Source organism: Gossypium raimondii, chromosome 10 (assembly GCF_025698545.1).
Source record: "Gossypium raimondii isolate GPD5lz chromosome 10, ASM2569854v1, whole genome shotgun sequence".
In the NCBI taxonomy this organism is placed as follows: domain Eukaryota; kingdom Viridiplantae; phylum Streptophyta; class Magnoliopsida; order Malvales; family Malvaceae; genus Gossypium; species Gossypium raimondii.
The window spans coordinates 51,692,054-51,703,891 of NC_068574.1; the positions used below are offsets into that span (position 1 = coordinate 51,692,054).

The 11,838-nt window shown below is 30.3% G+C and overlaps 2 non-coding genes across 2 annotated transcripts; both read left to right on the top strand.

Moving 5' to 3' along the window:
• The first annotated feature begins 1,473 nt into the window (after nt 1–1,473).
• Nucleotides 1,474–1,547, top strand: TRNAN-GUU (transfer RNA asparagine (anticodon GUU)). Its single transcript has one exon. It is a non-coding gene; the product is annotated as a tRNA-Asn (tRNA).
• A 2,219-nt stretch (nt 1,548–3,766) lies between these two features.
• On the top strand, nt 3,767–3,840 carry TRNAN-GUU (transfer RNA asparagine (anticodon GUU)). The gene has a single exon. It is a non-coding gene; the product is annotated as a tRNA-Asn (tRNA).
• Nucleotides 3,841–11,838: the final 7,998 nt, after the last annotated feature.

An 11,838-nucleotide genomic window follows, 5' to 3' on the forward strand; every position in this document is an offset into this window, starting at 1 on the left:
TATTCATTGATAATTTTTATGTATAACATCAACATATATACATATAAATTAACCATTTTAACACAATTATACTTAGATTAAAATAATTCTTGAAATACTTATAACCAATGTTTGGACAAACTCCTTTCTTCTTCCTTCACTCTTTTACTACCTCCTTACCTTTGTCACCAACTTAATTTTCACTTCTCTTCTCATTTTCTTCATTTCCATATCAAGAAATACAATATTCTCTTATTAAAATCATAATCAAATAATATATCTATATATTCATTTAAATAAAAATAGCATGAATTTAGTTAGATTTAATTTATCAAAACAACTTTATATGTAGTTCTCAAAAACTTCATTAGATTTTTGAATTTCTTGTAATCAAACCCTGATTTTAATGTATTAACAGTTATTAAATTAAATATTAAATTTAAATTTAATGTAAAAACATTGGTTTTAATTTTTGAAATTCACTTAAAAAACTAAATTTTAAAATTTTATATTTAAAATATATTTTGAATTCAGAATAAAAAATTTTTAATTCAAAGGTAAAATAAAATTGAATCAATTACAATCAAACTTCATAATTCATGTTCAAAATCGATTTTATTTAATTGGGATGAGGTTGTCATAATAAATTTTAAAATTTTATAGTAATTTCTTTTTGTAAGTGAAATAATTATTGAAATTAAATCATTTAATTGTATTATAAAACAATATGTTGTAAATCAAAGACAAATAAAAATAATTAAAATTAAATTATATATAAACAAACCGAAATTCAACTTCCTAAAAAAATTAAAATGAAATCTAATAAACATATTTAAATGTTCTCAATCTTGATCTTCTTCTTCAATTTGTCCTCCTCGGCATCATCCTCTTTCTTGATCTTCTTCTTCAATCTATCATCCTCGTCACCATCTTCAATCAAAATTAGTTCTTGAATTTTAGCACAACATAATTAAACATCAGAGCTTGAATTTTAGTTCCATGATAATTAAAAATTAAAATAGTAAAAAGTGAATAAAAATAAAATATAAATATCACAAAACAACCTCATGTTCGATTAAATTGATTTTCCATCACATACTAGTGCCTTATTAACGTTAACAAGGGAATCTAATAAATAATACCAAAAATAATTTTGTTTTCCTAGCTTTTTTAAATTCCACTTCAAAGTGTTACAATGTTTATAAAACTCAATTTACTTTTAATTGGTAAATAAACGTAACACTAGTTAAGTGACAATTAATCTAAAATGATATCGTAAATTAAATATTAAGATGAAATTAATATATAAAAAATAATTTAGTAATATAATAAAAATTTTCAAAAATTTGCTAGCAAATATATTCTAATTATTGCAATAATATTGTTTAAACTTATATGGTCTTTAACCGGCGTTGTTGAATTAAAGTGGGTTGCACAGAATTATAAAACAAGAAAGCCTAATAAATTGGATACCCATGGAAAACACAGCAAGTTGCTGGAATAGCTCAGTTGGTTAGAGCGTGTGGCTGTTAACCACAAGGTCGGAGGTTCAAGCCCTCCTTCTAGCGTTTCTCACACCATATTTTTGTGGTTTAATTTGAAACCCAACTCGATCCAATATCAAAACTGACCCAACCCAATAACATTAACAATATTTTACATATATCGGAATTTACGAAAATTAACAAATTTATTATTTTTCCAAAATTAGTAACATAATCAATTACCACCCATGCTACTGTGAATCATCTGTTCTTATTTTAATATTATATATTTTAAAAAATTACAAATTTATTTTAAAAGTTATTTTTTGATTTAAAAGATAATCTATATTTCTAGTTGAGTTATTATTGTCTTGAAAAAAAAGTTAATTGGCACCCGACTATGGGTAAGTCTTTCTTTTTTTTGGAATTAAAGTTCTTCGGACAAGTAATAGTTTGTTCTTAACCCAATCCAAGTATATACTTAAGTTGTTAACTGAAACAAATATGCAAGATAGTAAATGTGTGTTCTCTCCAATTGCCTCATCGCAGCAATTAAAGTTTTCTCAGTTTATGCACCCTCTTATAGAAACTCACTGGAAAGCAATCAAACGAATCCTTTGATACTTGAAAAACACTGTAAATTATGGCCTATGAATTAATTGCCAATATTAAAACATTCTTAGCATATATGCAAATGCGGATTCGAATAGGGACCCAACAGATCGTGTTTCCACCATTGGATATATTCTCTTCTTTGGGCACACTTTAGGTGTTTTATCTTTTGCAAGAACTTCATGTCCCTCTTTCTCATACTTCGCATATTAACTTGGTAGGTTACCTGTAAGGATGAAAATTAAACGAGAGCGACCTATAACACTCAGTGTAAGTTCCATCACAAGAAAATCAGTGCAAATGAAGGAACCAAGCATATAACAACAATATTCAATATAGTAACAATCATATGGTACAGTAGTAATTGACAAAACATTCGAGCATGCTTATGTGTGCCAATCTAATGCAATTCAATTTAACAGTAAAGAAAAGTCCTATCCCACCACTACACTCTACAGTAAGAATTTCCCCAGAACTCTTATATCCCGAACACTCCTGCTTGTGGATGAACCACAAGTGTTGTAAGTTAATACGCTACCAGTAATTGTGAATACACAACGGGTTTGCAGATAAAAGCTGCCATTAAATGTTGTGGATAAACCACAATTGTTTGTAGGTTAATACACTACCAGTAATTGTGAATACACAATGGATTTGCAGATAAAAGTTACCAGTAAAACTTTTAGATATTTGAATAATTTAAATTACAATGAAATGTAATTTAACATTGTGGTTTTAATGCATTAATAATTATCATATTAAATTTAAATTTAGTGTAAAAATATTAGTTTTAATTTTGAAATCTTCATCTTCAAAATCCATTTTATTTAATTGGGATGAGGTTGTCAAAATAATTATTTTAAAATTTTATAGTAATTTCTTTTTGTAAATGAAAAATTATTGAAATTAAAATATTTAATTGTATTATAAAAAATATGTTGTAAATCAAAGACAAATAAAAATAATTAAAATTAAATTATATGTAAACAAACCGAAATTCAACTTCCTAAAAAATTAAAATAAAATCTAATAAACATATTTAAATGTTCTCAATCTTGATCTTCTTCTTCAATTTATCCTACTCGTCATCATTCTCTTTCTTGATCTTCTTCTTCAATCTATCATCCTTGTCGTCATCTTCAATCAAAATTGGTTCTTGAATTTTAGCACAACATCATTAAACATCAAAGCTTGAATTTTAGTTCCATGATATTTAAAAATTAAAGTAGTAAAAAGTGAATAAAATAAAATATACTCATGTTCGATTAAATTAATTTTCCATCACATTCTAGTGTCTTATTAACGTTAACAAGGGAATCTAATAAATAATACCGAAATGATTTTGTTTTCCTAGCTTGTTTTAAATTTCAATTGAAAGTGTTAGAATGTTTATAAAGCTCAATTTACTTTTAATTGGCATATAACTGAAACATTAGTTAAGTGATAATCGTAAATTAATTATTAAGATGAAATTAATATATAAAATAAATTTTAAAATTTAAATTTAGTAATATAATAAAAAAATTCAAAAAATTTGCTAGTAAAGATATACTAATTATTGCAATAATATTGTTTACTATATATACAACTAGTATTGTTATTAAATAATTTAAACTTATATGGTCTTCAACCGGCGTTGTTGAATTTAAGTGGGTTGCACAGAATTATACGCATGAAATACAAAGCAAGTTGCTGGAATAGCTCAGTTGGTTAGAGCGTGTGGCTGTTAACAACAAGGTCGGAGGTTCAAGCCCTCCTTCTAGCGCTTCTCACATATTTTTATGATTTAATTTGAAAACATTAACAATATTTTACCAATAAAATACATACATGGGAATTTACGAAAATTAACAAATTTATTATTTTTCCAAAATTAGTAACATAATCAATTACCACCCATGCTACTGTGAATCATCTGTTCTTATTTTAATATTATATATTTTAAAAATTACAAATTTATTTTAAAAGTTATTTTTTGATTTAAAAGATAATCTATATTTCTCCTTTGTCGTCAAAATGACATTAGAGTCTATTTCACAAGCCTCTGTAATATTAGTTTTGGATGTTCTTTAGAGGCATAAGTGTATAATGATTTCACTTCTCTTTTTTAAGTTTGTTATTGAATTCTATTGAATAATAATTTTTTATACTTATCTTCAAAAACATTTTTGGTGTCTTTGTTATCCAAAGTTAAAACTATACACACAAAATAAATTACAATCACGCTCAAAACCTTACATATACTTAAGTTTCTCCTTAACCCATCATTGTGTGACATAATATTCAAGAGTTTTATTTTATTTTTTATAATTGAGTTGATGATTTCGATTTGATTTTAATATTCTTATTTTCTTAGATAAATATTGAAATATATTTGGAATTTTTAAGATTTTATTTTTCTAGAATTTCGATGTAGAATTTTTAATTTTTAAATGATTTTAATTTTTATATATTTTTATATTGAACCATGCTCAAATTGAAAAAAATTAACATTTGAGGACTAAAATTATTATTATACAAACTAAAAAGTGCCATTTAGCAGCCTAGTGACAAAAAAGATAGAAAAGTTTAGTGATCAAATTTTAACTTTTTATTTTAGTGAAGTGACCAAAATGAAAACTCATACATAGTTTAATGATTGATAGTGTAGTTTACTCTAATTTTAGCTAATTAAATGTGATTGTTATAGGAAGTGTTATAATAATTTCTTTTATAATTGAGTTGATTTCATGAATTAAATAATACCTACACACTTGTTGAATTAACTAAAAATCCAAGTAAATCATATGCCACATTTAAATATCATAAATATATTTATTACTTTTTAATCATTATATATATATTTAAAAGCAGCTAACATTTCTCACTTTTCTTTAAAAAATTACCCATGTATTATGTTTTAGGTTTTATATAATTTCTATTTTGGGTCATTGAATTTAACATTAGTTTTAAGATAGACCATAAATCATTAATTTCATCAAATTACATTATTAAACTTTTTTTAATTAATCAAGTCCTTCTGCTAACCTCATTAATGTGACAAGCGCATTCATCTATTTAAATGGCATCACCAAAAATTCATAATGCTCATATCAGATCCTAAAAGCACTTTCTTCAGAACATCACACCTCTCACCTTTAATTGGTAAAATCCAAACCTCAAATTAATATTGAAAAATATTACATCAGCTCTCAACTGAGCAAATAAGTCATTTATTCGAGGTAAGAGATACTTATTATTGACACTTATTTTGTTTTATGTTTAATATATTTCGATTTTTATTATTCAATTACATTATATTTTAAACCCCCTCTTTTATTTTTCACAGATTCAAAAAAGTTGTGGGCATGAAACTACCTACAAAATGCTTTGGTTGTAAGTAATCACGAAATTAGTTAGGCTGATTTTTGTGGTATCAACCCTACTTCCCTAATATGTATTTTAAATTTGTTTCAGGCGTATGACTTTTTATTTTTGGTGAATTCGATACCTATCAAATTTTGACGTCATTGTGGAGGATTAGCACTGATTTATTTGTATTTTCTTCTATGACAAGGTATGAACATATATGTTCACTTAAGTATGACCCAAAAACTGAAAAGATTGCTAATTGAAACAGCCTCGCCCCGCCAGGTGATCAGACCTGAGCTACATAATGCTACTATAGTTAACAGAACAAATCAAACACAATTCATAACAATCAATTCACTTAAAAACCAATTCATTTCATAACTCCATCAACAATATGATTTACAAACAAAACTGAGACTCAATTGAGCTTACAAAAGCTCATAAGCTGGCTCGAGCATGAAGAAGGACCATGTTGAAAACTTTACAAAATCTGAAAATGGGTATCGATACCCACTTCAGGCACCAATACCATTTTCAACTTCAATGTTTCAAAAATCAAGGTAAAATTCACAAGTACCGATACTTGGAATAAGGTACCGATACCCCTATTAAGAAGTATCAATACTGAATTCAATATCTATACCGTTTTGGCATTCTGTCATTTTCAAAATTTTGGACACAAGTCAATTTGTATCGATACCTTTATAATGTATCGATCCTTAGGAATAAGTATCGATACTTTATACTGGTATCGATACCAAATTGGCATTATGTTGTTTTTAAAATCATGATAATTTGGTAAAGTATCGATACTTCAATTTATGGTATCGATACTTTTTGTTAGAAGGTAAAAAAAAATACCACATTTTGGTACCTTTTCATGCTCAAGCCAAAGACCAATTCAAATGGTGTCTTAGGCAAACCTGAAACCTACACAAACTCAATCCAAAACATACCATAAACTACAATTCACCATTCCTCGTTCAACAATTCTAACATTTTAACCTATGAAAGCATCAACCATTCACACTTGTGATACTACTCAATTACATCATCCACCTTAACCATTTCACTATCAATATGATCATTTATATGTTTCAAGTATAGCTAAACATTTTACCAAAGTGTACACTTTCATACACAACATATAACCATTCAATTTAAACACCATTTAGGGTCCAAAATCATCATTGTTCAAGATAAACACACACACGCACACATATACACACTTGTCTATAAATAACAATGCCTATATACATGCCATATAACCGAGTCTAGAACGATTAAAAGACTATTGAATCAAAGGCTAGATAGTGTGAGCTCTTGGGTGATCCGATCGTCACGCTCTGCAAAAGATAACTACAAGATAGGAAAACATAACAGAGTAAGCATTACGAATTCTTAGTAAGTTCATAGGTTTTAAAATAGTAAACACACCTCAAATCACAATTAACATAATGAATTAGATAACTAAAACTTTCATGTTTTCACATTTAACAACAATAAGGTGAGATCATCAAATACAAGTCTTGTAGCATTTAAATTCAATTTGTACAATACAATTCAATTCAATGCAATTCTATCAGGATTATCAAACACGTACATTATTTACATTATTCTATTTACATATAGCCATTTCCAATCGTAACACACACCATTATTCAGCTATTTCTTATTAATTGATTAGCCCGATGAACTATAATAAAAAAATACTGATATACGGGTAATTACACCACACTAAATAACTCATGGGAGCATTAACTACACCACACCAAGGCACCGAAGTGCAAAGCCCGTAGGTATCATATGTCATAAGACAATATATCCCTGCACCACACCAGGGTCTCTGTAGAGACATAACTCAATAATTCGCAACAAATGCAGGATTCCGGCATAATCAATGATTTTTTCATACATCAGTATAGTTTGTATCATCTATTTTACATATCTCATACAATGCACAAATAACCCTATTGGAATGCCAATTGTATCTTATCCTTTCTTATGTTCACCCAGGTACATTTAACACATCAGATCAATTCTTTACAATTCAATCCATTTCACATTTTTGTACCAATTTGTATACATTTCAATGTACATTCACATAATATAAATTCATAATTCAAACACACACACACACACACACACTACATTTACATATATAACTATACCATATGAACTTACCAAACCAAAATGACAATAAGTGCAATGTTATGGACTAATCTACAATTTTCTCTTTTCCTCGATTAACTTCTAGTTTATTCAAATCTTGATCTATATGGTAAATCATTTTAATTTATCTCTTTCAAACACCTTATACCATCTTTGTAACACCCCGAATTTTGGGCCTAGAAGAAATAGGTTTTCAACAAGGGGACAGTTAGGAGACTGCACATAAATATTTAGTTGTGCAAGGAAGTGACATAAATGAATGCGTGCTTCAGTGGTTAAGTGATTTAGGAGTGTTTGGAAATGTCTAAGAAGTCAGAGGTTGAAGCCTTGGCTTATGCAAAATTTTTATTTTAAGTGAATAAAATCCTTAGATCTAGATAGTAGGTTCTTAAATTATTGTGGTTAAAATATGATGCAAATGAGTTGTTGGTCTAGTGGTAAGGGATGTGTGGAGTGTACATGGGGTCTAAGGTTCAAGTGGTGGCACATCAAAAAGGGAGTATTTATTTTGCTGCCTAATTCGTGTGGGTGGTAGAGTTGGATTGAAATACTGCTAAATGGAGTTTGAATTGATCATAGAGAGATTTGAGGAGGGATATTTGGAGAGATTTGAGGAGAGAATATTGGGATTTTGGAAGGTTGTTGTTGTGGAGAGATATATATCATCTCATTTGTTCTTTGTTCTCGATGGGGAGATCGGCGAGGTTTTCAAGGTTTTCGTCGCTTTCGCCAACTTGCATTGCTTCCATTCCTAACTGGCGGTGGTTGAGGTTGAATGGCACATTGCATGGGAACCAAGGGTGCGGTGATCATTGATTTTCAGAATAAGAGTGTTCGAAACAAAGGGAATCTGTAAATTGTATCAGGTGTGTAAACACCCCATTGTAACTAATACGGTAAAAGCTGAAAAGCCGAAAATACGGCGTTTGAGACCACACGGGCATGCGATCGCTCATGTGGTAAGTCAAACCTGCGAATCATGGGCGATAGACTGTAGAGGCCTCCATGAGTATTTTTATGGGCTTAGGCCTCAATGGGCCACGTTGGGCCGTGTGGGCTCAATGGGCTCGTGGGCCTCATACGGATGAAATCCACGGTTTGTGGCAAATACTGGACTGGGCTATATAGATCTCATAGCCGTGGCAAAATCTGGGCTGAACAGGTCGCACGAGTGTGTAGGCCCACTTGGGCCGAGTAATGAGCCTTGGGCCTATTTACACTGTTATGACCATCTAGGTTACCTGAGTCGCTTGAGGTAACTGCGGACCTTTTGAGAGGTCGATATTTGCACCGGGACCCTAAAATAGGTAAAATAACTGAAATACCCCTATAGGAGAAAATAATTGAAATACCCTCATAGGGTAAAATAACTGAAATACCCCTATAGAATAAATTGACCGAAATACCACCATAGGGTAAAATAACCAAAATACCCCTAGGGTAAAATAACTGAAATATCCCCATAGGGTAAAATGACTGAAATACCCCCATAGGGTAAAATGACCGAAATACCCCCATAGGGTAAAATGATTGTTATACCCCTAGGAGATTAATGACTGTTATAGCCTTATGTTATGTATGACTGATTTGCTCTATGATATGTATGACTATGATTGAGCATGACATTTTGCATACACGTATGATATTATGTCACGATGTATTGCATGGGGATGGATTGTTATATTTGGAGGAAGCGTATCGTACTGGTAAGGTTGCACTGGTCACCCAAGACGACTGTGGACCTTCTGATGGCTTTATGCCGTTTATTTTACTGGCAGCTTTGCTGCAATACTGTTTAGTGCTGCAACTGGTGCTAATCTTGGTGTGTCTGGCTGGGTGGGTCGATTTTATCCCCACATGGTATGTTTGGCGGGACGGAGTGGTGTGTAGAGGCTGGATTGGGTAGGATTTCTAACTACATATCTGCACTGATTAATGATTTTGTACTGTTACTGCATCGATTAATAATAGTACATATTGTTCACTGCATGACTGATATCTGTTACTGTTATGGGCCAAGGCCCCACTGATACTATTACTGAAATTGGACAAAGGCCCTACTGATTACTAGCGTTGTGATAGGCTAAAGCCCAATCGCATCGTTACGGAAAGAGCTTAGGCCCACACCGAATCGGATCATATCAGAACGGCTCAGCCCAAACTGCATTTATCTACTATTTAATTGACTGTTTGCTTATTAGGGGATTACACACTGAGTTTTCGTAAACTCACCCTCTCGCTTAATGCATGCATGTAATCCCGATTGTAGATGGGTCGGTGCTGCGAGAGACTCAGTGATGGCCACACAACCGCATCGGCTTTCGTTTCTAGCCTTTGATTTATAAGTAACTGAATTAGGGTATTTTTATGTAAAAAGATCTCTTTAAAGTTATAAACTTTAAATTGGGGTTGTTCTTTATTTAGTTTGATATAAACTGCAAGTTGTAGAAAAGGACGAGTTTTCAAAAGGTAACTGTTTTCAAAGACACCACGTTTTCTCAACATTTTTTAAATAAAAAAACTTCCGCAATAAATGAGATTTTGGAAAATTTATAACGTTTTAAAAGTGATTAGCTTTTAATCATGCACGCTTGGAAATGAACAACCCGTTTTGGAATCACTGTTTAATAACAAAATGATTAATTGATTTTAAAGATTTCAACGACAACAAGTTTTACACTAAACACCTCAATGTGACACCACCAGATTCGGCCATAACTTCTAGGTCGGGTTTGGGGTTTACAATCTTATTTCAAGCATATGACAATTTAATCTTTATTTTACAAAATTTCCCTAAATTTCACATTTTATTCAATTTAGTCCCTAAAACTGAAATTGATATAACTTTCAAATTAGAGCTTTGACTTTGAAATCGATATCAATTACATCCTTGTATTACCCTATATTAACAATAATTATAGTAATTTCAAGCTAATTCCAAAATATTCACACTTTATTCTCTAAGTTCAAATTTAATAATTTTCACTTTACAAATTAGCCATTTTTCATTTCTAATCTTAAAATATAACAATTTAGTACCAAAAGCTTTAAGATTCAACAATGAAAAGATTTAAAATCTTTAATATTTTCAAAAATTGACACACGGGTTAGCAAAACAAAGCTCTCGGGATCTTAAAAATATAAAATTTACGAAAACGGGCTCGGATTAGCTTACCATCCATAGCTTTTGGAAAAGTGGATAATTTCTATTTAAAACCTTGATAAATCATTAGATAAGCCTTTTAACTAATTAATAAGCACTAACCACTGTTTCTGATACCACTAAAAAACGGGTTGTTACACTTGTGCTTTAAGAAGGGAAGCATCATTCGAGAAAAAATGACTAATAAGAATATCTTCTCTGTCTACTAAAGAAACCAAAAGGAAAATACTAGGTTGATTAAGAAATTGAAGTAAAAACATGTTTAACAACCAAACTTTGCGACAACTTTCTAAGGCATAATTGATCAACAACCACTCCACATTGTCTTTCCAGATGTAGAGACACCGTTTAAACTGAAATCAAACTTGATCCATCTACTACCCACTTTTCGTGGTTTGCAAAATGAGAATCCTCACAAGCATCTCAAGGAGTTTCACATCGTTTATTCGAGCATAAAATCGCAGAAAGTAATAGAGGATCAAATAAAACTTCACACTTCTCATTTCTCTTTAGCCAATTCAACTAAAAAAATGGTTATTTATTTACCTTTTGGATCAATTAATAGTTGTGTTGGAAAGACACATTTATTTCTTGACAGTTTTTTTTAGGGAGATATCTGGCATCTGACAGAAGGGAGAATGTTTTAATTACTAGAGTGTTGGGAAATGTATGTACCTATATTGTAGTAAACATATAATTATTTTCTATGTATATGAACGATGGATAAATAAATAAAGTTAATTTCACATAGTGAAATTGTGACAAGAAAATATCAGTTCATTGATTGTCTAAGTTCAGGCTGATGATAAATGGCACTATAAGAACGTTTATATTGCGAGAAAGATAACTTACTTTAGTAGATAATCTAAACGAGTCTATAATCCCATAAAAGAATCAAAGTGAACATTTGATTCAAATATGTAGAAAGATTGTTATCTCATCCACAATTCCAATTAAGGAGATGACTAGTCTTGGCTACCATCAACCATTCAGACTTGTGATACTACTCAATTACATCATCCACCTCAACCATTTCACTATCAATATGATCATTTATATGTTTCAATTATAGCTAAA